The 27,952-nt window shown below is 39.5% G+C and overlaps 1 pseudogene; it reads right to left on the reverse strand.

Annotated features, from left to right (window-relative positions):
* Positions 1-2,737: 2,737 nt before the first annotated feature.
* LOC130095104 (exportin-6-like) overlaps positions 2,738-27,952 on the reverse strand; it is a 55,886-nt pseudogene continuing 30,671 nt past the window's right edge.

Here is a 27,952-nt window from a genome sequence, read left to right on the forward strand (position 1 = left end):
GGCTGAGATTCAGTGCCATACTAAAGGCACATGTTACTAAAGATTTAAAGAACTCTATAAAAACTCCATAGTAACCATCTGTGACAACTACCAACCACCTAGTAACCCCATAGCAACCATCAAATATACCATAGCAACCGCCCTGGACACCCTAGCAACCGCCTAGAAACACCCTAGCAACCACCCAAAACTCCTTAGCAACTGCCTAGTAACCACCCAGAACACACTGGCACCCACCCACAATACCTTAGCAACTGCCTAGCAACCACCCAGAATACCTTAGCAACTGCCTACCAACACCATAGCAACAACCCAGAACACCCTAGCAACTACCTAGGAACACCTTAGAAACCATCCAGAATACCCTAGCAACACCATAGCAACCACCCTGAACACCATAGCAACCGCCTAGCAACCACCCAAACACCCTAGCAACCACCTGAACACATGAATAAGACATATCTCAGCACCAGAACATCGTACAGACATGGTTGTTGGCTCGTATGCAATAATGTACCACACTCTAGCAACTGAGCGGTGAGTTTTGCCACTGCAAGCACCACTTCACATTTTCTTCTGGAAATGTACATTCTAGCCGGCGATGGCGCCCAAAAGACGTAAATGTACAGACGCCAGCACTAGAAGAGATCGGTAGTTGAAGCACATATCATTAGCTAGCTAATGTACACCAGCTTGTTTGCCAAGGTAGTTTAGCATTAGCGAACATTAGCATTAGCTTGCTAGCGAACGTTAGCATTAGCTTACTAGCTCAGCAACAGCTCGCTTACAGTTTTGCACCTGTAAATCTATGTATGTGACAAATAAACATCCTTGTATCCTTGTAGATGGGCAACTGCAGCTTAGCTAACATAACACCAATTTCTAACTTACTCCCCATCCATAAATGCACGCTAACTAGCTTTTTAAGCTTGCTAGATTATTGGTGTCTTGATAAAAGTTGCCCCATTTATATCACGATAATACATTTTTTTTAAGAAAAAACTTTTTGTTTAGCTGTAATTTTTCCATGTCCATGTTCTTTGAAAATAAAAATAAGCTTTTTCTTCTTACAAACTTGCTTGGCTTTGATGTATACTATACTATATATTATATACTACAAGCTGTGTGCATGTATTATAAATATATAAATTGATTAAAATCAATGGTTATATACATTTATTCTTTGAAATGTGAGGTTTTATTTGTAAAAGTGAAGATAGAGAATCAGAGCTCTCAGAATTACAAGGTTCTGTCTCCATTTGGGCCATCTTAAAAAATCCCATTTCCAAATGTGCCAGGATTTCTCAGAACTACCCTAAACGGAGATAGAATTGTATAATTCTAAGCTCACATTTGCTTGATTTTTACAAATGAGTATCATATAGTGTGTGTTCAGAGTTAACGGCTGTAGTGGACGGATATCACAGGATTCACACTCATGTTCAGTGTTGATGATGCAATTTAAGTTCTGTTGCTTTTATATGAAAATAAATATAATGAACAAGACACCCACAAGTACTGTTATTTATTTCCATTCGAACAACCTGTTTATAAATCACTTTTACTTTAATTACAGACATGTTTTTATATATTTTTTTATTAATATGACAACAATCAAATAGCATTTTTTACCTCATAGATATTACATTTGGAACAATTGCAATATATATATATATATATTTTTTTTTTAAATCCTTATTTTTTTGAAAGATGGTTTCGCCAGGTTTAATACGAGTAGATCAATTACTAAATCAAGAAGGACTTTTATTCGGAGTTTCTAGATTTCCATGAAGGGAGTTTCTCTTGTCGGATGTGATTCCCACAGCGGTCTGGGCGTTACTCAGAACCACTCAAACCATTATTGCGCCTCTTTCTAACTTTCATTTATTTGATACTGGAAAAACTTTGTTTTGCCCCCGGAGTCTTAAATGTTAATTTCAATTTCAAAAAGACATTGTCTCCAGGCCGAACTGTTCATTATTTCAAAAAGACATATACTGACAAAGACTGTATTGTTTATTGTAAAAGACTGGTTGAATGTTTGTTATGGAAGACCATCTGGAATTTACCAAACAAGTATTTATTCGAAAATAAAATTAAGGAAATAACTTTTATAATCTTACACAGGTACTACCTAGTAAATTATTTTATTTTTATCTGAACTGTTCGGTTTGCAATACATTGGCTGAAACCGGTTTCATTTTTTTTGGCATTGCGCCCATGTAAGAACATTTTGGAAAGATTTGTCTAGTTTTATAATTGACAATATTGACCACACTTTTACTAATATCCCCTCAAATAAAAGGAAAGAATACTATATTATAAATATCATTTTTGCTAAATTCCATATACATAAATGTAAGATTTATGCAGATGTATATAGAGTATTTTTCACTCACACAATAAGAAAGCACTTAAAACTGTTTCTGTTTTTGAATCCTTTGATATATTTATGTTTCTCTTCCCCCTGGCTGTCTGGTTTTCTGTGTGTATATGTGTATTATTGTAGATCTGACTGTACATTGACTTTGTTTGAAGTTTTTTTTTTAAACTGATTCATTTGGACTCACACAGACATCAATAATCTGCATATGAATCTTAACAATGGTGACATGCTTCGTGCCACAATGCATGCTGGGAGACACCATAGTTTAAAACCCATTGCTCCCAGCATGCATTGCTGCTGTGTGAGAAAACAAGATAACACATACAGAAACAAAACGAGAAAGACAAAGAATGTATTTCATTATAAAACTTTATTGAAGGTTTGTTTCTCCTGGATCAGGATGGAATGATATGAAAAAGATGTGAGAGCCAGAGACTGATAAAACCAGACATTTAAGAGAAAGAAAAGTTCAGTGTTCTGCGTTGCACCCGTTCACTTTAAAACCATTCAGAACTCAACAACAGCCGTATGAACATCCACATGAAGCGTCTTGAGAAGTGTTCGTTCAACTCTACACACTGCATTTCAAACGCCGTCTGTTCATTTCAACACAATAAGTGTGCTTTCAGTTACACCAGTCCTTTTAAAACAACAGGTCGTTGGGAAAGCACTGCTCATATTTAAATAAACACAACAGTGAAACCCGAACCGCATCGGCTGACTTTGTAAGAGTTTCTCGACAGCATCTGTTGAACCTCCACTTTGGCCTCTTGATCATTGGCAACGTGTAAAATCTAGCAGAAATAAACATAAAACAAGCTGACGCTAGAAGCCGTGCGGCTCTCAGGACACGCCGGCACTGAGATCTCAGGCTGGCCCGTGTGAAAGGAAACACATGAGCACTGAAGCAGTGACCGCGTCCTCTAGCAGAAGCTGGGCCGGGATTGGCTGTGACAGGCGTGATGCGCTGCTATAGTTTCAGTGTTCCCGCTGGAAGACTTCCATTGCACAGTCTGTAGAAGCGCAGATCGTTCACGATACGATACACTCCCTGAGAGAACGACGGCAGGTCCTGTGAGGGGCGGAGAAGACAGGGAAAAAGAGACGTGACTTGCGTGTTAAAACATGAAGACGGTTCACAATGCAACACTGTACACCTATGACATCATCATCCAAACCGGTCTTAAAAATGTCCTGGTCGTATTGCACTCTAATTTCCATAGAGAGAGAGGAAGAGAAAATAAATAAATAAATAAATTTATATAAAAAATAAAAAGTTTGGAAACATTGATTACTATTTTTAATGTTTTTGAAATACTTTTACAAAAGATTTCTATTTTAAATAAATTATGTTCTTTTTAACTTTTTATTAATCAAAGTTAAAAAGAAGATAACTTTGATTTTATTAATCAAAGTTAAAAAATGTCTTCAGACAGCTGTAGGTGCGTTCCATTCGACAGGGTCCCCTACCAAGCGGCAACATTCTAATCTGAAAAATGAAGCCTACCCGGAAGTGCGAAAAACTGCAATACATCGAAAATCCGCTAGAGGAAGGTCCCAAAAGGGAGCAAATATCCACAGACCCCATGTTAAAATGTCCGTTTTCACAGCATAAATTCATGTTTTTACAGGTTGGTCCCATGGACTTTTATTGTATTTTTCGATAGGTTCCGAGTGCCTGACAACTGTGAGGGGGATGAATTTTTTTCTAACTCGTTAGTTTAGATCGTATTTAGATATAAAATGTATGACAAATAAGGGCGTGGTTAACTTTGATTGACAGCTTGATTGACAGCTGATAATGGGCTGAGTGGAGTGGAATTCCTGAAATTTGACGTCTCGGCCATGATCTGACACAACACATCATACCACCTCAGTATCCTTTATGAACATTTGTATTGAAATATCGTAGATAACATGGGTTGCATTGCTATAAACTGCACTAACCGACACTGTAGGACCAGGAGTACTTCGCTCCTTTTTTCTGGTAAGTGACATTCCACTACTATTTCACGTAGTTAGCACTATTTAGCATCAATGTTTGTGGGCAGTGGCACTGCAACAGTTAGCATTAAATCGCCTCAGATAAGTTAGCGTCCGAGGTACTTTACTGATGGTTATAACTGACGTTTGAAACACTGTAAATGCGTCTGCCAAATGAATAAATGTAACATAAGAACAGACTGATCTGCAAGCGAGTTGGTCGCACGTCAGAGGCGCCCGCGCCATTGGATGTGCAGTTTACCGCAGCACAGCCTATGAGCGAGCTATGCAGCTGCAAATGCGTTTTACATATAGGCTTCAGAAAACCGAGGAAAAGGAGTTTCAACATAAGAATGATACTGGTTGTAAAAAGTAGCCTAGTCTGCCAGTCGATCTTGTAACGGTACAGATAGCTGAGGCTGCTTGGCTGAAGAGGCGCCGCGTCCACCGGCCGGCTCAGTCTCACACAAAGCCCGCCCTTTTACCCATATATGGATTGGCCAGAAGGTGGGCGGGGTTAGGATTTCCCAAGATGGCGCCGCCCATACCCCCCGTCAGCAGCCATATCACCCTGTAGCCCAAGACTGGTTGCCCACTGAAGCTAAGCAGGGCTGAGCCTGGTTAGTACCTGGATGGGAGACCTTCTGAGAAAACCAGGTTGCTGTTAGTGAGGCCAGCAGGGGGTGCTCACCCTGTGGTCTGTGTGGGTCCTAACGCCCCAGTATAGTGACGGGGACACTATAAACTATGTCTTGTATTGTAAAAAATGTCTGGGAACTGCAAAATAATTTACAGAAAGTAAAAAGACAAAATAATTATTATACAGCTATGGGATTTCAGTACCAAACAGCAGGGTTATATTGGTCAAATAAAACTGAAACTATTAAAAACATTTCCGTTAATTGAAATAAATTACTTCGCGGTAACATGTAAAAACCTAATTTTTAATTTTTGATATTACTTATTTTTATTAAAATTAATATTTAAATATTTAAATAATATTTAAATAGGATCATATTTAGAGCTTTGAAGTGCTGGAAAAAGTGTGAAGCACTTAAAAGTCGTTGAAAAAAGTGCTTGAATTTCACTCTCAAAAAGTTGTACGAACCCTGAAATGAATAATGTTAAAACATTTGACTTTTTCTGCCACAATATCATGGTTACAGTTAGTGTTACTGCAGTAAATCCATGGTGAATGTTGCTGATTTGTGGACTGAAAGCCTTCTTTAACTTGTTTGTTCATGGCACAATGTCTCTCCTGGTTTTCACGTCAGCGCTGTTTGATCGGATATGGTTTATAAAACAGAATTCGGTGCTGAATATTTTTGCTTCTCACTTTATCTCACAGCGATGTTATCAAGACTGCAACGAATTCAAATGCATTTGCATTTTCATATGCAACAGAATATCTTATCAGTTGGCCATGCGGTGTCGCAGCAGTGCGACCTCTAACAAAATTTAGTCGCACTGGCAAGAAACAATTTGGTCGCAGTCTGGAGCCCTGACTTAGTCATAAATTGAAATAAGTTGAAGTACAAAATTAACTGGATATGAAGAAAAATTAACACTAACACTGAAATAAAAATAAAGTAAACCTAAATGGTTAAAATAATAATGATAACAAAATGAAAGCAAACGAAATGACAAAACATTTAACTAAAATGAACACGAAAACTAAATATAAATAAAAGCTAATTAAAAAATGATTACAATTATAATAAAACTAAAATAACACAACATAATAAAATAAAGTTGGAACATAGCGACTAACAAAATGTCTTGTAGGGCACACACTTCGATCCACATGGAAGAGAGGTTGCTTCAGCACAGCACACTTGGTTAAAGGCACACTGTGTAACTTTCCGCCACTAGAGGTCGTTTATTCCTTGATTTGGTGGAATCATGGGAGTTGTTGTCTTCACCTCTACAGCCGAAACTTAGGTCACGTGACAAGAACCAACCAATCATCTTCCACACTGTAAACTGCTGCACTAGTTACTAGTAAAAAATATTTTTACTAAAAATATTAATGCTCACAACTGATTCCTTGTTAAATCCATCATTGTTTATACAGAATTGTTCTATATTCTATATATAAATGTGTATGTGTTTGCTATTTCTGGTGTTTTATGACCACTTCAGTTATAGTCTAACCTCAGACAAATACAGAGCCGTTGCGCAGGAGAGATAAGTTAGTTTCACGGCAGAAGCTCCGTTTACTGATGCTTGGGCCAACTTTTCTTAAAATATAATCAAACTGGTCCTTGTCCACTCTGAAATAGGCTTTGAACCTCCCATTGTCCAGGCGGAGCTCCTGAATCAGCTGGTGAAATTCCCCATGGTTTTTGCGTTTTTGTAGTAGGCCTATCGGTTGCACGGTCTTGCACCCAAACACTGCAGCGTTTTTTTTTTTTACTCTTCTTAGTAAATAAATCTTGTAACAGAGTTACAGCAAGGGTTTTTCGGTGGTGGAAATCCATTGCTGAAATTTCCTTGCTGTAACGGAGAGCGCAGCTGATGGTTGCTTAGCAACGACAGACGCCTCCGGAGTGCAACCTCGCGCCTAGCGTTTTCCACGCGTTTTTAGGAGCACCTTAAAGGCAGGTCCGTGAAAATATTGTCTGACATTAAACCGGTCCGTGGCGCTAAAAAGGTTGGGGACCGCTGATATATACTATCTGCTATATGAGACTCTTGTTGCACAGTGAGCGAGATCGATATTAGACATGGTCAATATTATGGCTGTCACTTTTGTGAAAAAATCCTGTTCGATTTTTGAGACATAAGTGTTAAATGAATCGATTGTAAAACTTGTGTTGGTTGGTCCGATCGATTGTGCAATTGACCTATGGCTAAGCCACGCCCCCTCCACTCACTCGGACAAACAGTCAACATTCGGTGACGGGCGCTATGGCAGCTGTCACAGTAGGAGACATTTCACGGGAGGCAATTGATGATTTTTGGAGACAGAAAGATTATATATAATCTCAAAGTCACCAAAGGGCCTTACCTATTCATTGGAGGGTTATATTAATCGATGAAAAGCTTCAGCTCCAGGCAAAAATGTACAGGTCACAGTGTAAACGTGATAAACCGCATCTCGTTGCCATCACCATCATCTCAGACAACAAGATAGAGAATCAGCATTGTACATGCACTGCAGTATTAACATGAATCTTTCAGCACAACATTGCCAACATTTGTTATGTACAACGCAGCTAGAAGCTAACGTCAACGTTTTCTAATGTTAGGCTAACGTTACGTTAGAGATGTTAAAGATAACGTTCAAATACGTTGTTGACTTAGAACAGATGTAGACATCCTTGTTTAATTTATCCACGTTTAGTTGGTGTTGTGGTCTACCGCATAACTTTATCCAGAGCAGACACTTATCTAGGTTAAGATGTGGCTTGGGAAAGGGTAAAAAATACACACCGTCACCCTGCCTCTCGGGATACCTAGTGTCGGAGTTGCATGTACGCCATGCACACCGTTTGACCATTTTAAACTTAAAATGACAAGAAAAAACATAAAAACGAATGAAAACTGCAATGCATTTCAATGGACGTGGAAGCAGAGAATGTCCGAGTGTATTGGGTTAGCTATGCGCACTGTGATTGGCTCATCGCGTTTGGGGGCGTGGCTTAGCCATAGGTCAATTGATTTTCGAACGTAAAGTGACAGCCCTAGTCAATATGGCACTCGCAGTAAATCAAGAATTAAACAAAAAGACTAACTGTGTTGAGCTATATAACAATGATTCGTTTTCTGTTGATGAATGTATCCAAACAGTTGCTCACCTTTCTAATAAAACGCATAATATAATAAAGCGTCTTTGGTGTTTCCATGGTTTCTACAAAATATAACCGGAAATCGAGGGTATGATGTCATTGATAGGTGACGGTTAACCGTGTCCTGGTTAAAACTTCTTATTTCTCTGGATTTAAACATTCTTAGAAACATTTGGGATAATGTAAGTACACAAATCAAAAAGATATATAACATTGTTGTAGTGGTTTTTGAATATTTTGATCCACAACTCTTACACAGTGTGTCTTTAAGTCATGCTGTAACCCAGGCTCTGAGGGCAGTGACACGCGTGCGGTCGATACCTGCATGGCAGCCGTGAACTGCGCTTGGTTCTCCATGAGTTCCTCCGCTCCGGTTCTCTGTACGCTGCTCAACACTGAGCTCTTGAAGAAGAACCTCCAGTTCTGATGAAGAATCTGGAAGAGCAGCTCGAACATCTCAGCTTTCACATCCGGACAGGAGCGCTGCAGAACACAGAGGTGAAGAGGAGCGAATTACAGGAGCTTACAGAAAGAAGACCGTTAAAGTCGGCATGAAAGTTGCAATAATCTTTTCTTCTCTATTGTGACGTATATATACTAGTGAAACGGCTTTTCAGAAGTTTTTTTTTTAAAATACAAACAACCAAAAATAGGGTCGAACATCATTTTATCCATCTGGAATTGATTGGATTAACTGATTGGAAAAATTATATAATAGTACAATATAATATAATAAATACTACAATATTCCATAAAATAAGTAGTCAATTTTGATTTCATGGTGACTTTAATGTACCTTTAAATCGCTAAACTCTTTGTTCTGCTAAACAATGATTAGTGTTTGTCTTGTAAATGCTAATGAATTAAATGTTCTGCATTATGGCTTCTAGACTATAAAAATGTTTGTCAGAAAAAGAGGTGGGTTATGGTAACGAAGTTATCTTACAATATATGGTGGAGAACTACATGTTTCAACATCACATATGTAATTTTATTGTAAAATATTGTCAAATTTACAGTTTTTGCAAGTAAAAACTATGAATTACTGTATAATATACAGTGAAAAACAGTAAACGTTTATTCCCAGAAGTCCCAGCGAGGCACAACACATGATTATATTGTGTAAATTTTGTTTCTTCGTATCGTTTCTGTTATGAGTGTGTTGTCTTACAGTTTCTGTTATTTTTGTTTATTGCATAATTTTAGTGTCATGTCACTTACAATTAACTCTGATTTATCATGCGACTTTCTATTGTGCAAACTGTGTTTTTATGGTGATTATCAGTACATTGTGAGAAAATTAGATCAAATATACGGTAACGAGTAATAAAATGTATGTTTATTCCTTACAGTAAATTTATGGCAAACATTGTTGACGTTTTTATTTATTTTTTTGCTGAAAATTATGTTATGCTGAAAATCAAGTGATGCTGGGAAATGGATTTTAACCATAAGCATTCTGAGGTGGGGTGTCTTAATTCATGTCTCGTACCTCTGCCACTATTGGGTAAACCTGGTCCAAACAAAGGCTGAGGATGCTGGGTAACAGAGGCTTGAAGGTCTGGCCAGGCTCTTGAACCACAACCTGAGACAATAAAGCAAAGATGAACAGCATGTTCAATCCTGTAATGCTTGACATGAAATAAGTCAGAAAAAAAAAACTATATTTTGAATGGAAGAGTTAATTGAACCTTTAGGGAGAGAGAATAAAAGTTTGCACGTGTGCTTTTTGAGTATCATATTTGGTACATCAGGCTTTTATGACTCATATTGCCTGATATAGTGAGAATATGAAGCACATACTCGAGGAGGAAAAACACTTCAATTTTAATTAGAGGCCCAAACTGAGCAGAAATATGCTATATGATGCAGATGTTACTTATATGGTCAAAATAAGTTGAAATTCTGATAGCTTTTAATGAAAATCTTTATACCAGCATAACAGACTACTTACATAAAATACATACAAATATCAATTGTCACTTTATATCTCCAAATAATGTCTTAGTAAAATTATATTTAAATGCTTAGTTTTATGATCAAATATTGGTAGTTTTAAAACACAATGCAATACAATGATGACAGAGATGAACAAATTAATGTTCCTCAAAAGCCTCATGTATTTGATACTCACATTTGAACGTTTTGGGTAACACTTTAGTTTAGGGTCCAATTCTCACTTTTAACTATCTGTTAACTAGGATGTTTTATATTCTGAAAATATTTATGAATAATCAAGTAAACCTAAGTTGCTTCAGTTCATCTTAAAATATTACTAACAACAATAGAAGTTATTTTTGCTTTTACTTCAGTAAAGATTTCACAGCAAAAAAACCCGAAGGTGGACATACTGTATAATATACCGAAAGGCCTTTAACTTACTAAAAAACTATAAACTACCAATCAGACAGAGGGCATGTACTAGATTGTGTACAACAGTTTTATCATGTTGATAATTTAGAGGCCTCAGACTGTGTATCAGATATGACACAGTGGGCTTCATAGGGTTAATAACCACTGAAACTCAAACACTAAGTGGCTTCACCTGCAGAATCTTGAGAAACTTCTGAACCACTCTGGATCCCGAGCTGCCCTCCTGTAAGATGCTGACGGCCAGCTGATCCCTGAGGAACATGAGGATCGGTTAGCATCAGTGTACGCAGTGACACATGATGATGAGTGAGCGTGAGGAAGACGAGGTCACCTGGTGAACATGCTGAGGAACGTCTGAATGATCTGCTCTGTGAAAGCTACACCCATCTGAACACGCAGAGCTTGAAACAGCGTGAGAAAGAAACTCAGCATCTCGTCTGTCACGTCTGAGAGAGAGAGAGAGAGAGAGAGAGAGAGAGAGAGAGAGAGAGAGAGAGAGAGAGAGAGAGAGAGAGAGAGAGAGAGAGAGAGAGAGAGAGAGAGAGAGAGAGAGAGAGAGAGAGAGGATTAAGTTCGCCTTTATTATAACAAATCAACTTGTACAAATTTTTACATCACTAATTCAAACAATATTGAAAGGGAAATAAAACCTTTTCTTTAAATAAAAAAATAAGTAAAAATACATATTCTTTTAAAAACCTAAGACCAATTGATCACCATGTACAACACATAAAACCTCATTAATACACCACATTTCACAAAAAGCAGGTACATTATTTGTGAGACTGTAATATTCAAATTCCATCCTCAATCTTGCTGCCACCAGACTCATATACATTACACTAGAATTCGTTGCTGCCAACTCTAGGCCCTTATTCTTTCTTGTCTTCCATATGGCCAATTTTTCTGTCCCTATTAAATAATTCAATAAACATACTCTCCTTCTTAATAAAAAACTATACTTCAAACCCCCTATAAATATTTTGTCTGAAAATTCTTCCGCAAACCCCTGAAACCAAGTTGCAAGTAATTCAAACAGATCATTTAATCGATTACATTTTAAAAACAGATGCTCTACATCTTCACTCTCCCCACAGAACCTACACTGCCCCCCCCACTGCTGGGTTCAGGTGCGCCACATGCCTGTCCGTAGCTATCGCCCCGTGTATTATCCTCCACTGCAGATCACCGGTCCGCTTCTCTACAGGGAGTTTGTACAGGGTCCTCCACCTGTCTCTTACAAGGAAGTCTGGTCCCAACAACCCTAGCCATCTAGAAGCTTTCTGTCTCTTCAGTGACTTCTGATGTATCACCTTTACTGCTGTGTGGTAAAGCGCCTTCTTTGAAGCACAGTCCAGATACTCCAGTTGAGGTGTCTGGGAATTCAAGATTGAATCGGCAACTTCCCCTTCATTCTCATCACACATTAGTGACGAAATACTGATCCTTGGAAAACTTTTCACGTCACTCTGGTTTAACATTTGTGCTATTGATATACTTTCTCCATAAGTTCTTTGTATTGCCAGAGAGATTTCCTCTATCAGTTTTGAAACAAGTCTCTGTGATCGTAAACCAGTCACTTCCTTAATAGTTTCCACAGATTTCCATCCATCTTTATCCATTAGATGACCCAGCTTCACGATACCATTCCTGAGCAGACATGCTCGCACACTCACTGAGGACAAAAGTCTTGTCTGGATCAAGTTATTAAAAAACAGTGGTTCCTCAGTAGCCCAGTAAATAGAACTGCTCCTATCTCTGTCCACCTTCAAAACATTCCTCCAAACATGAAACATTGTCCGATAAAAAGGTGTAATTTCAGACAAACTCATCTCCTCCAGTCTCATTAAAAACAGGTGTTTGTCAAGACCAAGCCCACCTGCCCTCTGCAAGATGGCACATGCTGTAGGAGTCCATAATAAGTCTTTTTGATAAAGAAATCTTTTTGCTGCTTGTAATCTGAACGCGTGGATACGACTCTTAACATCCACCAAGCCATGTCCTCCCTCGCAAACTGGCAGAAAGATCACTGATGCTCGGACCCAGTGCTCGCCACTCCAGAAAAAGTTGACCAATTTCCTCTGAATTTCACATATTATGTCCTCAGGTGGATCCATGACTACACACCTGTGCCACAGTGTAGAGGCTGCCAGGTTATTGGCGACCAGAACTCTCCCCCTATAAGACAACTGTGGTAACAGCCATTCCCACTTAGACAATCGGGCAGACACCTTATCCAGCATACCCTCCCAATTCTTCATTTGATATTGTCTATTGCCTATAAAAACCCCCAAAACTTTTAAACCTTCCCTTCCCCATCTCAAGCCACCTGGAAGTATTGGATGTCCTACCTCATCCCACTGACCCATAATATAACCCTCACTTTTCTCCCAGTTTACTTTGGCAGTGGACGCTTTTTCATAAAGCTTAATATTCTCATTTAACCTTCTAATATCCTCTTGCCTTGTGATAAACACCGTAATATCATCTGCATAAGCGGACAAAACCAATTTTACACTTTCACTTCCATTTTGGAATGACACACCTTGTAAATCTTTTTTTAGTCTATGTAGGAGAGGTTCAATCATTAGGCTATACAGCTGCCCAGACAGTGGACAGCCCTGTCGGATCCCTCTGCCAATAGGTACTGGAGCACTAAGGCCCCCACCAGCCTTTACCATGACAAACACATTGGAGTACAACAATTTTACATATGATACAAACGTTTCACCAAAACCAAAGTGTTTTAAAACATTAAACAGATACCCATGATCCACCCAATCAAAAGCCTTTTCTTGGTCCAATGACAAAATTCCAAGATCACGATTATTAAAGTGGCTAAAGTCAACTAAATCTCTCAACACAAAAATATTGTCTATAATTGACCTATCTGGGACACAATACGTTTGATCTTTATCAATCAAAAACTCTAAACAATGCTTAATTCTATTAGCCAGACATTTTGACAGTATCTTATAATCCAGACATAGTAAGGACACTGGTCTCCAATTTTTCAATAAACATAAATCCCCTTTTTTTGGTAACAATGAGAGGACTGCACGACGACAACTTAACGGGAGTGACTTTTCTTTAAAACAATTAAAAAATACTTCATACAAATCCACTCCAATGACATTCCAAAATTGCTTATAAAATTCAACCGGCAGTCCGTCTATTCCTGGAGACCGACCTGAAGATAATTGCTGCATTGCCTCTGTGAGTTCCTTAAAAGTAATTTCATTGTCCAGCAATTTTTTATGTCCATCTGGTAACTTTGGTAAATCACACAGTAATTCCTCAGTACTTTTAGAGTCACATGGTTCTTTACTATATAATGACGCATAAAAATTCACTGCCATTTTTCTGATTTTCACCGGATCAGAGGTTATAGTTCCATTTGCACAACGAAGATGGTACATCTGTTTCTGTTGAACATTTTTCTTTTCCAGGTTAAAAAAATAAGAACTAGGAGCATCCATGTCTTTAATAGAACAGAACCTTGCTCTAATCAGTGCTCCCTTAGTCCCTTCCTGTAAAAAAGATCCAAGTTCCATTCTCTTCTTTTCCAAAAAGTATTTTTGCTGCACAGTTCCAGAATTATCGATAAGTTCTTTTTCTAACCGCAAAATGTCTCTTTCCAATCTTTGTATTGTTACTTTAATGTGAGATGAAGAATGCAAGGTATAATTCTGACAAAAGACTCTTATTTGGGCTTTTCCCACTTCCCACCACTGGCTAATATTCTCAAAACAACTCTTTTTCAATTTCCACTCATTCCAAAACATTGTAAATCTTTCACAAAACAAACCATCGTGTAACAGTTTAACATTGAAATGCCAATAATATGTACGTCTCGACAATTCTTTCATGTTAAGATCTAAACCAACCATATGATGATCTGAAAAGGCATTTGGTGAATGAAAAACATTCATTATTCTGTTATTCCATATTTTTCCAAGATAAAACCGGTCCAATCTAGCCCCACAGACAATATTGTCAGTCACTCTAACCCATGTGTACTGTCTTTCCCTTCCATTCCTTACTCTCCATATGTCTACCAAACCTCTTTTTTCCATTATTTTGGATAATACTAAACTAGATTGATTATGAGGTTCTTCACCATTTCTATCAACAGTGAAATCTGTTGTACAGTTCCAGTCTCCCCCTACAATGATACACACACAATCATCAATTTGTTTAAGAGATTCATTCAATTTCATAAAAAACCTAACCCTTTCTGACCCATTGTTCGGGGCATATACATTAACAAAAGCAAACAAAAAACCTCCAAACTCTATTTTTGTTATTATAATCCTCCCCTTTTCAATTTCCTCCACATTTAAAATATTAACATTCATGCTCTTTGAAAATAAAATAGCAACTCCAGCACTATTATTTGACCCATGACTTAGAACGAGCTTTCCATCCCACCACATACCCCATTCTATTTCATTATTATCATCAGTATGCGTTTCCTGTAAAAAGGCAACATTAATCTGTTTTATTTTCAAAAATTCTGAACCATTGCCAGTTTCTTCCTATCTCTTCCCCCATTTATATTTAAGGAGCCAACCCTCAGACACTCCATAGAAAAATGAAAGGATAAAAAGGATAGAAAAAGAAACCATAGTAAGAGAGACACCCCGTGCAACTTAATCATTGTTTTAATAATTTGAAGCACGAGATTTACCCTGACGTAATTTCATTAAGAGTTTCTTCAAACGATATCTCTTCTTCTTACTTAGTTCATCATGGCTTACCGTTCTCTGTAGCACAATAACCGAAACTATAAACTTATCCACATCCGGGAAAAAGTCGCTTACTTCAACTATTTTACCAAAAGTTACATCCAAGAAATCATTTATTTCCTGCAATGTATACAATTCCCCCATAACTTGGGAACCAAAATCAGAAATTTCCGAACAAGCATCGTCATCCACCATCTCACTGTCATCGTTACTCAATTCAAAGCCCTGTGATGTTTCAGGTTGTGGCTCAATTTCACTTCCACCAGCTTCACTAATCACCGTTTCTACACCTACTCCACTTACTCCTGCTGTCACTGTAACTTCATCAGCCCTCATCATTCCCTCAGGATCCCTGCTTTGGTTCACAATAGCAGTGGCCTCCTCACTAGGCCTCATATTATCACCCACAACAACGCCACTATCATGTACTTCACTCACAACCTGAGGTTGTATTCCCTGATCGATTCCACGATCTGCATCATCAACATTCTGCTGCATATTCTCAACATTCTGCTGCATATTCTCAACATTCTGCTGCATATTCTCAACATTCTGCTGCATATTCTCAACATTCTGCTGCATATTCTCAACATTCTGCTGCATATTCTCAACATTCTGCTGCATATTCTCAACATTCTGCTGCATATTCTCAACATTCTGCTGCATATTCTCAACATTCTGCTGCATATTCTCAACATTCTGCTGCATATTCTCAACATTCTGCTGCATATTCTCAACATTCTGCTGCATATTCTCAACACTAGGTTGCAAATTCTCTACATTCGGTTGCAAATTCTCAACATTCTGCTGCATATTCTCAACACTAGGTTGCAAATTCTCTACATTCGGTTGCAAATTCTCAACATTCTGAGCCTTATGCGGACATGCAACCCTCTTATGCCCAATGTCTCCGCATTCAAAGCATTTATTATTCCCGGTACTCGCATACACCAAATACGATTTTCCTTCATGCCACAGTCTAAAAGAAACATTCAAATCTGGTTCATTCAGAAACATAAAAACTTGTCTTCTGAATGACAACACGTGCTGCAAGGCCTCATTTTTGCATCCAAGAGAAATCATTTTAACTGGACTAGCAAACTTTCCGTAACTCGCAAGGGCTCGTTCAATTTCACTATTCTTTATGAATGGGGGCAAATTTGATATCGTCACTCTGGTAGTAGGTGTAACCAGCGGTGAAACAGTAATATAAGTACCACTTACCACAACACCGTTGCTTATCAGACGATTAACCAAATTTTCTTCTTTCACGAAAATCACCACCGCCTTATTCATTCGAGAAGCCGAGCAAATATTGTCGTAACCGATCTGCTCCCCAGCCGCGATCAAAACAACCTCCACTTTAACGCCAGGTTCTGCCATGCACCTGACGCCATGACGGAGCGAAAGAGACGCTGCACTCCCCTCAGGAAGGGATGCCATCTCAGCTCCGTCACACTTTCCAAACAAGTCGCGAAACGAGTTCACCCTCACACACACCCAAACGCTCCCCGCATGCACAGAGAGAGAGAGAGAGAGAGAGAGAGAGAGAGAGAGAGAGAGAGAGAGAGAGAGAGAGAGAGAGAGAGAGAGAGAGAGAGAGAGAGAGAGAGAGAGAGAGAGAGAGAGAGAGAGAGAGAGAGAGAGAGAGAGAGAGAGAGAGAGAGATTCCGTTCAGCAACAGCAGCAAGAAAATGAGCTCCTGATTTTTTGCTTTTTAAATGTTGTTTTAAGACAAGACAGACAATCAGTTTTTATAAAAATCTATCAAATAAGACCTTCTGCAACATATTCACTACAAAAGGACATTGAATTGATCAAGAAAAATCAGCAGAAAACAACTAGCTGACAACCAAAAGACAAAAGGCTGACAGAAGGCTTAAAGGTCCCACAACTGCCACGAGAGAGAGGAAAAGAAGAACTCCGAGTGAGTACACAAAATATCTACAATATCTACAATCAACCACCTTTGTTTTGGAGGAAGATTTGCCCAAAAACTGTGATTTAATTAAGCTACAATATAAGGGCTAACTCCAGTAGATATAAACATTCATAAAACAACAACAACAACAAACTGCCAGCAACTGTCAGAATATTTGAAAAATGACAGAATCAGTCCCTATAACATACCCATCCAAAGCTACCAATGAGATCCTAAAGAAAAAACATAAAGAAAAGCTCCTGAAGGACAACCCAGAAACCCTGTACTCAGACTTGTACAGGAATGGAGAGGTCAGTAACATCATATTCTACACAGAAGACCCCGAAGCCTGGCACTCAGCAATCAGACATCACTACCCCACAGTAATCAGAAAGGGCATCAGTAATGGATGGAAACTGCAGATTAAGGAAGGGGAAGATCCAGATTCAGATGTCACGATAACAGCGAACCTATATAAAAATGGGACTATAATGATTCAGGGGAAGCTGAAACAATTTGAAAAGGATTTCCTGCAAATTAAAGAAAAAGCTCAGCTGAACAAGATCAGCCCTAATACAGAGAAGCGTGCAGAAGACCCCTCGACCTCCAGCCATCAGTCCACAGCTGAGCAGTCCCGGGACGACAGTGAGGAGATCTCCCTTCTACACAGCATCATCAGCGACATGAAGGAGAAGTTCAGGGAGATGGAGCTGGAGCTGGTGCAGCTGAGAGAGGAGATGCATAGAGTAGTGAAGGAGACGGATCCAACTGAGAAAGAAGAGGATTACAGGAAAGAAATAGAAATCCTTAAGAAAGAAACTCAAGAAATTAAAAAACAGGGAGAGGAGTACAGCAATCAGCTGTCTGTAATGAGGGAGGAGATGAGAAAGCTGAGAGAGGACAGAGAGTCCCACACAATACACCTGTCAGCTGTGGAGAAGCAGCCGACACCGAGAGGAGAACAGCAGAGCTCAGAGGAGACTCCTTCTCCAGCGCCCACAGAGACCCGGCCCAGCAGCCCTCCTCCAGCAGACTCCTACAGCCAATCACAGCCTCAGATTATACTCCTCATGGACTCCAATGGCAAGTTTATAGATGAAAAGAGACTGTTTCCGAGAAAAAATGTCAAAAAAATCTGGTGCCCAAACACACAGAAGGCCCTGGAGCTCTTGTGTGAAGAGCAGCTGGGTTCCCCCAGCCACATCATCATCCACACCGGCACCAACGACCTCCGAGCTCAGCGAGAGAGAGTAGCTACAGCTCTCATAAACGTGACTGAGAAGGCATCCTCCAACTTCCCCAACTCCAAAATCATCCTCTCCACCCTGCTACTGCGCTCGGACTTCCACCCAGACACCATCCGGCATCTAAATGCTAGAGTATCCAGAGACTGTGCCCTAAAGCCCAATGTACACCTGGCTCAGCACCCCACACTGGATCTCAGCAGCCTATATGACCATGTCCACCTCCACAGAAGGGCAGTCCCCATCTTTGCCAAAACCCTGAAGGACATCGCACTCAATCGCAGCTCCAGCGCACCGCAGCGTCCTCATGGACACCCCATAGAGCTACTGCAGGGACACCCCTCAAAACACCACCCCCTCCACCACTTCAGCCCTGACCGGAGGAACCCCACGACAGGCTCTGTCTTCCCCCCTGGAACACACCGCATGACCAGGCCTGCAGCCCCCTCGCCTTCTCATCCACATGATCATCATCATCATCAGCAGCAGCAGCAACACCCGGACAGACGGAGCTATGCTGAAGCAGCCGGCAGATCCTGAGCCACTGCAGCCCCAGCACAGCCCACAGCCAGCCGGCCTCATCTCCATCCAGAGACCTCACAAACATCCAGCACATGTTGACTCTGCTGTGCTCACATCTCATGGGTTAGTGACTCACAAAAAAAAAAGACAAAAGAAAAAAAGAAAGTGAGTTAAGAAAATGAAAATGTATGTATGATTGTGTGTGTATGTGTGAGAGTGTTTTATTTCTACTTATTTTAAATCAGATTCTTAGAAACATATTATTTATTACTCTTAAAAAAAAGAAAAGAAAAAAAGTATGGAAGTGTATGCATGTGTACTATGTGTTTATTTTTATTTTATACTCATTTTATACCAGATTTTTAGAAACCTCATATTATTTATTATACTTAAAAAAAACAAAAAAAAAAAAAACTATGTATTTGTAATATGAATATGATATCTTTTATATTTATTTCACCTGATTTATACATTTAATTTATTTTCTTGGATCATTTAATATATTCTTCTTGATTTGTCAATTCAATATACTGATGTCTGTCTTGTTTTGAAATAACAAATGTGATTATTTAATGAGCTCATATTCCCTGAAAGTCACATGTTGGAACATTCAAGGACTGAGGTCCTCTGTTTTTGGTATCAAGAGCCAACATTCGGACTTTAAAAAAGAAATTGAGAACTCTGACGTTATAATTCTACAGGAAACATGGAATGTTAGAGATTTGTCCACTGGCTGTCCAATTGGGTTTAGGGAAATAGTCCTACCATCGGCGAAACTAAGAGTGGTGACTCAGGGCAGGGAGTCAGGGGGAATGCTGATATGGTATAGAGCACACCTCATAAACTCAATCACAGATATACAAATCGGAAAATTTAATATTTGGTTAAAAATCCAAAAAGACATCGTCTCCACAGATCGTCATATATTCTTGTGTGCTATATACCTTCCCCCAGCTGAGTCCCCCTATTACAGTGAAGAAACCTTCTCCATCCTGCAGGAGGAGATCTGCCATTTCCAGACTAAAGGGAATGTGTTAATGTGTGGCGATTTAAATGCCAGAACTGGAAATGAACCAGACTTTGTTAAGGGAGACAAATATATCACAAACACCAGCCACTCTCTGCCCTCATACCACTTAAGAAACAATTATGACAAATTCACAAACAGAAGTGGGAAAAGCCTGCTAGAGCTCTGTCGATCACTGGGCCTGTATATAGTGAACGGCCGTATACGGGGAGACTCTTTCGGTTGTTACACCTTTAATTCTTTCTTGGGCAACAGTACTGTAGACTACTTCATTACAGACATTGACCCAGTGCATCTCAGGGCATTCACAGTCAGTCCTCAAACACCTCTGTCAGACCACTGTAAAATTACACTGTATTTAAGACGAACTCATACCAATGAATCACGCAGACAGCCCTCTCATTTACTGAAGCTGCAACCACCCTACAAGTGGACAAATAACAGCACAGAAAACTATCAAAATGCAATAGAAAGTCAAACGATCAAATTATTATTGGACAAATTTATAATGAACACATATTCACAAAATAAATTAGGCATAAATCTGGCACTTAGTGACATTACCAAAATATTCCACCAATCAGCATCCATGTGCAATTTGAAAAATAAATCATCAAAAAGGAAACCAAAAAAAAACAAAGAAATGTGGTTTGACAGTGAGTGCAAAAATATCCGAACAACAGTACGAAATCTGTCAAATCAAAAACACAGAGATCCCGACAATGAAGAACTCCGCCATCAATATCACGAAGCCCTTAGACTGTACAAACAAACTCTTAGAGTAAAAAAGGAAGAACACACAGAACAATTATTTCAAGAAATGGAGGAGTCAATAAATACCAGTAACTTCTGGAACAATTGGAACAAGCTCTATAGGCCACAACAGGAAGAACTGGCCATTCAAAACGGGGACATATGGAGGACACACTTGAAAATCTGTACAAAACAACTGAAACAAATCCTGCTCGAAATGAATTAAAAAACCAAATTAGAAATCCTGAAAGAAAAAATTAAAGACAATCAGAACCCCCTGGATTTCTCAATCACAGTAAATGAGCTTACAGAGAGACTACATGCTTTGAAACCCAACAAGGCATGTGGCATAGATGGAATATTAAATGAAATGATCAAATACACCAATGACAAATTTAAAACCGCAATAACCAAATTATTCAACATTATTTTGAGAGTAGGATATTTCCCCGACACCTGGAACCAAGGCCTAATCACACCAATCTTTAAACAAGGAGACAAAAATGAGCCAAACAAATTACAGAGGCATATGTGTCAATAGCAACCTGGGGAAAATATCTGTTCAATTATTAATATAAGATTGCAGAACTTTCTCAAACCCACAAAATTCTGGACAAAAGTCAAATTGGATTTCTGCCCAAACACAGAACATCTGACCACATTTACACTCTTCACACGATCATTGATAAACATGTATACCAAATAAATCCAAAGTCTTCGCTTGCTTTATTGACTTTGAGAAGGCTTTCGATTCGATCTGGCACGAAGGACTCTTCCTAAAACTACTGGAAAATGGGATTGGAGGGAAAACATTTGATTTGATAAGCACCATGTATAAAAACAATACATGTGCTGTAAAAATAGGGAATAAGCGAACAGAATTTTTCTCCCAACAACGAGGAGTCAGACAAGGTTGCCCATTGAGCCCCACTCTATTTAACATTTATATAAACGAACTAGCCAAAGCCTTAAATAACTCCACGGCCCCCGGCCCAACCCTGACGCAATCAGAAGTTAAATGTCTCCTCTTTGCAGATGATTTAGTCCTTCTGTCAAAAACAAAAGAGGGACTACAGCAGCTCCTCGACGTCGTAGAGACATTCAGCCAAACGTGGGCTCTCAAAATTAACCTCGCAAAAACTAAAATAATGATTTTTCAAAATAGATCCAGGTGTAGGGAAAATAAATACATCTTCAGAGCAGGAAACCAAGTTCTCCAACACACCCACGAATACACATATCTGGGGCTAAAACTGAGTTCGACAGGGAACTTTAATCTGGCTGTGACTGAACTGAAGGCGAAAGCGATGAGGGTCTTCTACATGATTAAAAATACTATTCGACATGAAATTCCAATTCAAACCTGGCTAAAAATCCTAAAAGCAATAATCGAACCGATTGCTCTGTACGGCAGTGAGGTATGGGGACCTCTAAAAACCCAAGATTTCTCAAAATGGGAAAAAGAGGAAATTGAAACTCTGCATACCCAAATTTGTAAAAGCATCCTAAAAGTAAACAGAGCGACACCAAACAACTCGTGCAGAGCTGAATTAGGACAATACCCCTTATTGATCACTATCCAAAAAAGAGCTATAAAGTTCTTCCAGCACCTGAAGCGCAGTGACCCGAGCTCTTACCAGGCCGAAGCCCTGCGGTGTCAGGAGCAGAACCGGCCCCGGAGCGCACTCTCACAGCTGATGCTCAAACTACAGCCAGACCAGCACAGCACTCTCTGGCCAAACCAAATTATACAATTACAAAAACTAAATTACATTAACTATTGGAAAGATGCTACTAAATTACAAAAGAAGATGGAACTCTATTTAAACCTGAAAAGAGAGTATAAACCAGCAGAATACCTGAGCTGTGTGAAAGAGCATAAAGTGAGAAAGACCCTAACCAGATACAGGCTGAGTGACCACAGTCTGGCTGTAGAGAGAGGCCGGCACCGGCAGAGATGGCAGCCGAGAGAGCAGAGACTGTGTTCTCTGTGCTCTCAGAGAGAGGTGGAGACAGAAGAACACTTCCTCATACACTGCGATCACTATCACAGCATTAGATCGGACTATTTCACTAGATTTCAACAGCTAGAACCAAATTTTATGGCATTGCCAAATTCTGAAAAATTAATTCATATTTTGGGAGAAAACTCTTGCTCAATCACAACAGCAGCAAAGTATGTAATAGCCTGCCACAAACTACGAGAGTCAGCCAGTGGACAAAAAGTCTGAATGTTGGTTCAAAACTGTGTGTTGTTGTTGTTTTTTTGTGTGTGTGTTTATTTTCATTTTGATATATTTCATTTTGATTCATTATGATATAAATGTAATATATTCATGCATTTGTTTACATTATTAATTTATCGATTATTTGTTCATTGCCTATGTAATGGCCAATGCTTTGGCAATACTGTATAAGTCATGCCAATAAAGCTCATTTGAATTTGAATTTGAGAGAGAGAGAGAGAGAGAGAGAGAGAGAGAGAGAGAGAGAGAGAGAGAGAGAGAGAGAGAGAGAGAGAGAGAGAGAGAGAGAGAGAGAGAGAGAGAGAGAGAGAGAGAGAGAGAGATCATTCCAGCATTCCAGCAGCAGAAGAAGAAGGCAGTGGAGAAGCGGTGGTCATAAACGCTGATGTTGATGATGATTTGTTCACCTGGCTGCTGGATGAAGTGAGGGAACAGTGCGAGCGTGACCTGGACTGACTCCTGCAGGCTGTGGTAACAGATCTGACGTGATTTGGTGGCTTCTCCTGATATACTGTCCACCAGATCCTTCAACACACACAGAGTCTGCTGGATCACCGCTTTACCTGAGGGACACACCATTATTTACATTACTGCCATTTTTGAAAATACTTTTAGGAAGAATAACTGGTAAAAACAGGCTGTATCAAAAAAATATATAAATAAACCCATATATAAATAAAAAATACCATTCAAAAAGTTTGGGGTCAGTAACAAATCAGAATTGGGCATCAAGACCTGCAGTGTAAATGCTCAGTAAATGCGCATTTATTATCAAAAATACCGTAAAAATAGTAATATTGTGAAATATTATTAAAAAATGTAATTAACCATTTTCTTTTTTAAATATTTTACATTTTATTCCTGTGATCAAAGCTGAATTGTAATAATATTTCCAGCCTTCAGTGTCACACGATCCTTCAGAAATCAGTCTAATATGATGATTTCAAGAAACATATGAATGTTGTAAACAGTTGTGGCATACTATTTTTCATATTATTATCAATATTTTGTGTAAATATGATGTTTTTTCAGGATTCTTTGATGAATATAAAGTTCAAAAGTACAGCATTGATATGAAATAGAAATCTATTTCAATCTATTTAGAAACTGTAACATAATAAATGTCTTTATTCACTTTGCTATAAATGCTATACATATTTTTATATGGTATATATTATAATATTTAACATTGCGATCAATGTTCATGTGTTGCTCTCACTGTTGGGGTGCTGGCTGGGTGGGCGGGGCAGGAGGCGGTACTGCTGCGTCAGACTGCTGAGGAGCCGCGCGTGATTGGATGAACGGTTCGGCCACTGCTGCTCCGCTTCTGGTAGACTGGGCCACGGCAACAGCAACATGTTGGACAGAGCTCGACACACCAGGGGCTCGTTCTTCGTACGTCGCTAACTCAGTTAGCTGGATTTGATTGTTGACGATTTGGCATGATCTTGGATCGTTTGGTTCTTCGAAGCTCATCCTAGACTTGCTGTCATAGCAACAGGTGCGCTAGCTTGAACCTGCTCGTGAGCAGGCTTATTTCATGTAAACAGGATTAGATCGCGGCTTTATAAGCGGAGGTGAAACGAGAAGTCTTTTAACGCAGCGCGATAGTGTACTTTTTGAGAGATATAATTTTTCTCATGACTCGTGAGGATGTCATTTACATCAATTATTTTTTGGAAACGCACATTAAATGTTCGACTCGTCGGAGTCGGCCTTTAATAACAGCACAAATTGTGTGCATTGTCCTGATATTATTTGCGAGTGGCTCTTTTCCTTTAAACTATTGGAGATGCGGAGGACTTGATAAGTGCTGTCTGTCGTGTCATTCACAAAGTTTACCCTGGCGCTCAAGCAGTTTTTAGGGTGTTTTTTGTGGCATTTCCAAGCCAGTTTAGACCCAAGGTTGTAGGCTAGCAGGTTTAAAAAAAAAAAAAATGTTAGCCAACGCAGGTATTATAATTTTTAATGAAGATCATGCAATCATGAACACGCCGATTAATATGACACAGATATGTCCCTCAGGCTTCACTAATGTGATTGGTCAATAGACTGCACACATGTTCCCAAGGCCTCTATGAAGGGGATTTTGTGAACAGAAAGGAGGATCACAATGTAAATGTGCAGCCAAGTTACTATTACAATTCTTAATATTCCAGATTAGTAATATATCAAATTTAAAAAAAGGCAGTTGACAGACTAAAATCTCTAGATGGTGTGTGACTGTTCCGTATCACAAATGTGGAAGCACAGAAATTCACATTTATGCACATTACTTGAACATGGTATCAATATCAAGCTCACTGTATTAGGCTACATACACAGTTACAATGCAGCTCTAGCCAAGAGATGGTCACACAATGAAATGAACTTTGGCCAACTAAAGGGAAGATTTCAGTGTCTGAAAAGCCTGAGGGTTGCACTTGACAGGGCCTGTGACATTACATGTGCCATTTACACAACATTTCCACCATCAGCAAAAATATAAAACATTTCATTAAAGGTTTAATAAAAGACAAGACAAATATGCTTAGTTCTTTGATTTTTTATTTAAATTGTTCTTTGTAAAGAAAAGCCAGTGATCAAGTCATATTTTGCCTGCAATAAGAGATACTATGCAAGGTCAGCAAAAGTACTGTGTGTGAAATAATAATTAGCACTTACTCTGAAGTTCCTTTGAAGCAACTCTATCTCTAACTCTGTAGTGCCTGTTTTTTTTTTTCTTTAAGTTGTCAAGTTTTCCCCCTCAAAATACTCTATTTTCTAGGGGCAGGGGGGCTTGGGTTAAACCTGTCAACACAAGCCTTATGCAACAAAAAATAAAAGGAAAAGTATACACTGCCCACCTCTGTATAACTGCTTTGTGCAGACTCTTCTGTAGGCCTTTCTGTAGATGTGGACTCCTGCAACACATGTTGCATTCAGAAATAATAGGTACTCAAGTGTAAATTAAGTAAAGTTATTTAAAGATACTTTCTCCAAAAGACAGTCATCTGAGAGAGTTTCTTCACTGTCCTGTGCATTGGTGGGGAAATGGGCATTACAAAGTGTTGTACTTTCTTCCCTTTTGATGTAAAGTTTGGAAAAGTCCACTTACTGCACATGCTTCAGCCAGGAACAGATACAAGTGTTGGTGTTTAAAACTGCACAAAAGAGGAAAACACAATTTCATTACAATGAAGTACACTGGGGGGAAATGTGATCAATAACTCATGGCAACATATTTTTTTTTCATTAACTAGGCTACATGTAGTTTCACACATGCACACTTTCACAAGTAAGCAATTCATCACTAGGCCTACTCAAGGTTTAACAGTTGATATGACTGGACCAGCCATTGGGATTATAGGCCTATAATGCAGCAAACAAATATTTTACAGTGTAAGATCATTTAAAGTTCATTTACCAGTAATGAAGGAGTTGCTGCTACTGGTCCCTGCTGTGTGTCTGAGGAAGAGCTGAACCCCGGACGGGTCGGTTCACATTCTACCCAAAGGTCAGCTCTTCTGCCGGGGTATAATGTGGGGGTGTAGGACCACCACCTGTTTGTTTTTCTTTTCTTTTTTTCTCAGCCTTTTTCTTGGTTGCTTTTATAAACAAGCAAACATTTATTAACAGTGCCTTTTTAAAAGAGACTATAGTAGCCTATAGTAGGCTACAAATTACCATTATGTAGAATATTCTAGTACTTCACTTTTACTTGTTCCCATGTTCTAGTAGTGGGTGGTGACTGAGATTACAATGAACAAAGTTATTAATTATTTAGAAATTATTCAAATAAAAAAATATATACTGTAATAAGTGATAAAAACATCTAAATGGTCACTACAAACTTAATTGGCTACTTTTTGCCAGCCCTCTCTCCTGGCTTTGCACATTTTAGGTGAAAACTTAACGTAATTAAGTTTTCAAATTCAGCATAACCTTCTAGCAATAACTCTTGCTCTGCTGCAGAGTAAAACGACTCGGTTACTAACGTAACCTCGGTTCCCTGAGAGGAGGGAACGAGTATTGCGTAAGCTTACGCTATGGGAAAACTCCTTTTCTCGAGAAATATTGAAGTCTTTATGTAAAACGCATTGCAGCTGCACAGCATACAGCAATGAGCGAGGCAGCTCGGTCATTGGCTGTGCTGCGGCAACTTGCACGAACCAATGACGGGGCGACTCTGAACCCGCTTCCAATGAGCGTGCTTCGCGCCTACGCGCGTCAGAGCCCGCCGAGATGGGCGTGGCCAAGGGCTATATATTGGGCGCCCCGTCGTCTGAGTTCTTTAGGTTCAATTCGACTGAAGCAAACTGACCAAGCACAAGCACGGCAGATTACGCAATACTCGTTCCCTCCTCTCAGGGAACCGAGGTTACGTTAGTAACCGAGTCGTTCCCTTTCGAGAGGTTCCTCCTATTGCGTAAGCTTACGCTATGGGAACGCCATGTAAAACGCCGTGCGTGCTGACTTCGCTTCTACCAAGCCGGAGGCCGGAGCCTGAGCCTTTGAGCAAAGTGATTATCCAACAAGCCAGCCGAAGGCGGGTTTTATAAAGGACAACGTGGAACGGCCCGATGGGCGTCCAGAGACACACACAAGCACATTTTCATGTACTGTCATGTATGAAAAATCCTCCACATCAGTTTCAAGATGTGATTCTATGAGGGAGGAGACAATGCTCAGCATGTACACACCCCAGCCTATGATGGTTAGACCGACAGTATGTTAGAATGCAATGAGGGGACCTGTAGGTTATAAAACCTGATAAATGTGGACGGTGAGGCCCAGCCTGCAGCCGCACAAATATCTTGAATGGGTATCCCACTCGACCACGCCCACGAGGAGGCCATGCCTCTCGTAGAGTGAGCTCTGATGCCCAAGGGGCACTGAAGGCCCTTGGCTTCATAAGCCAGCGCTATAGCATCAACTATCCAGCGCGATATTCTTTGCTTTGACACAGCCAGACCTTT

This window comes from Rhinichthys klamathensis, unplaced genomic scaffold (assembly GCF_029890125.1).
Source record: "Rhinichthys klamathensis goyatoka isolate OS25496 unplaced genomic scaffold, OSU_Roscu_1.1 h1tg000185l_1, whole genome shotgun sequence".
Taxonomy (NCBI): Eukaryota; Metazoa; Chordata; class Actinopteri; order Cypriniformes; family Leuciscidae; genus Rhinichthys; species Rhinichthys klamathensis.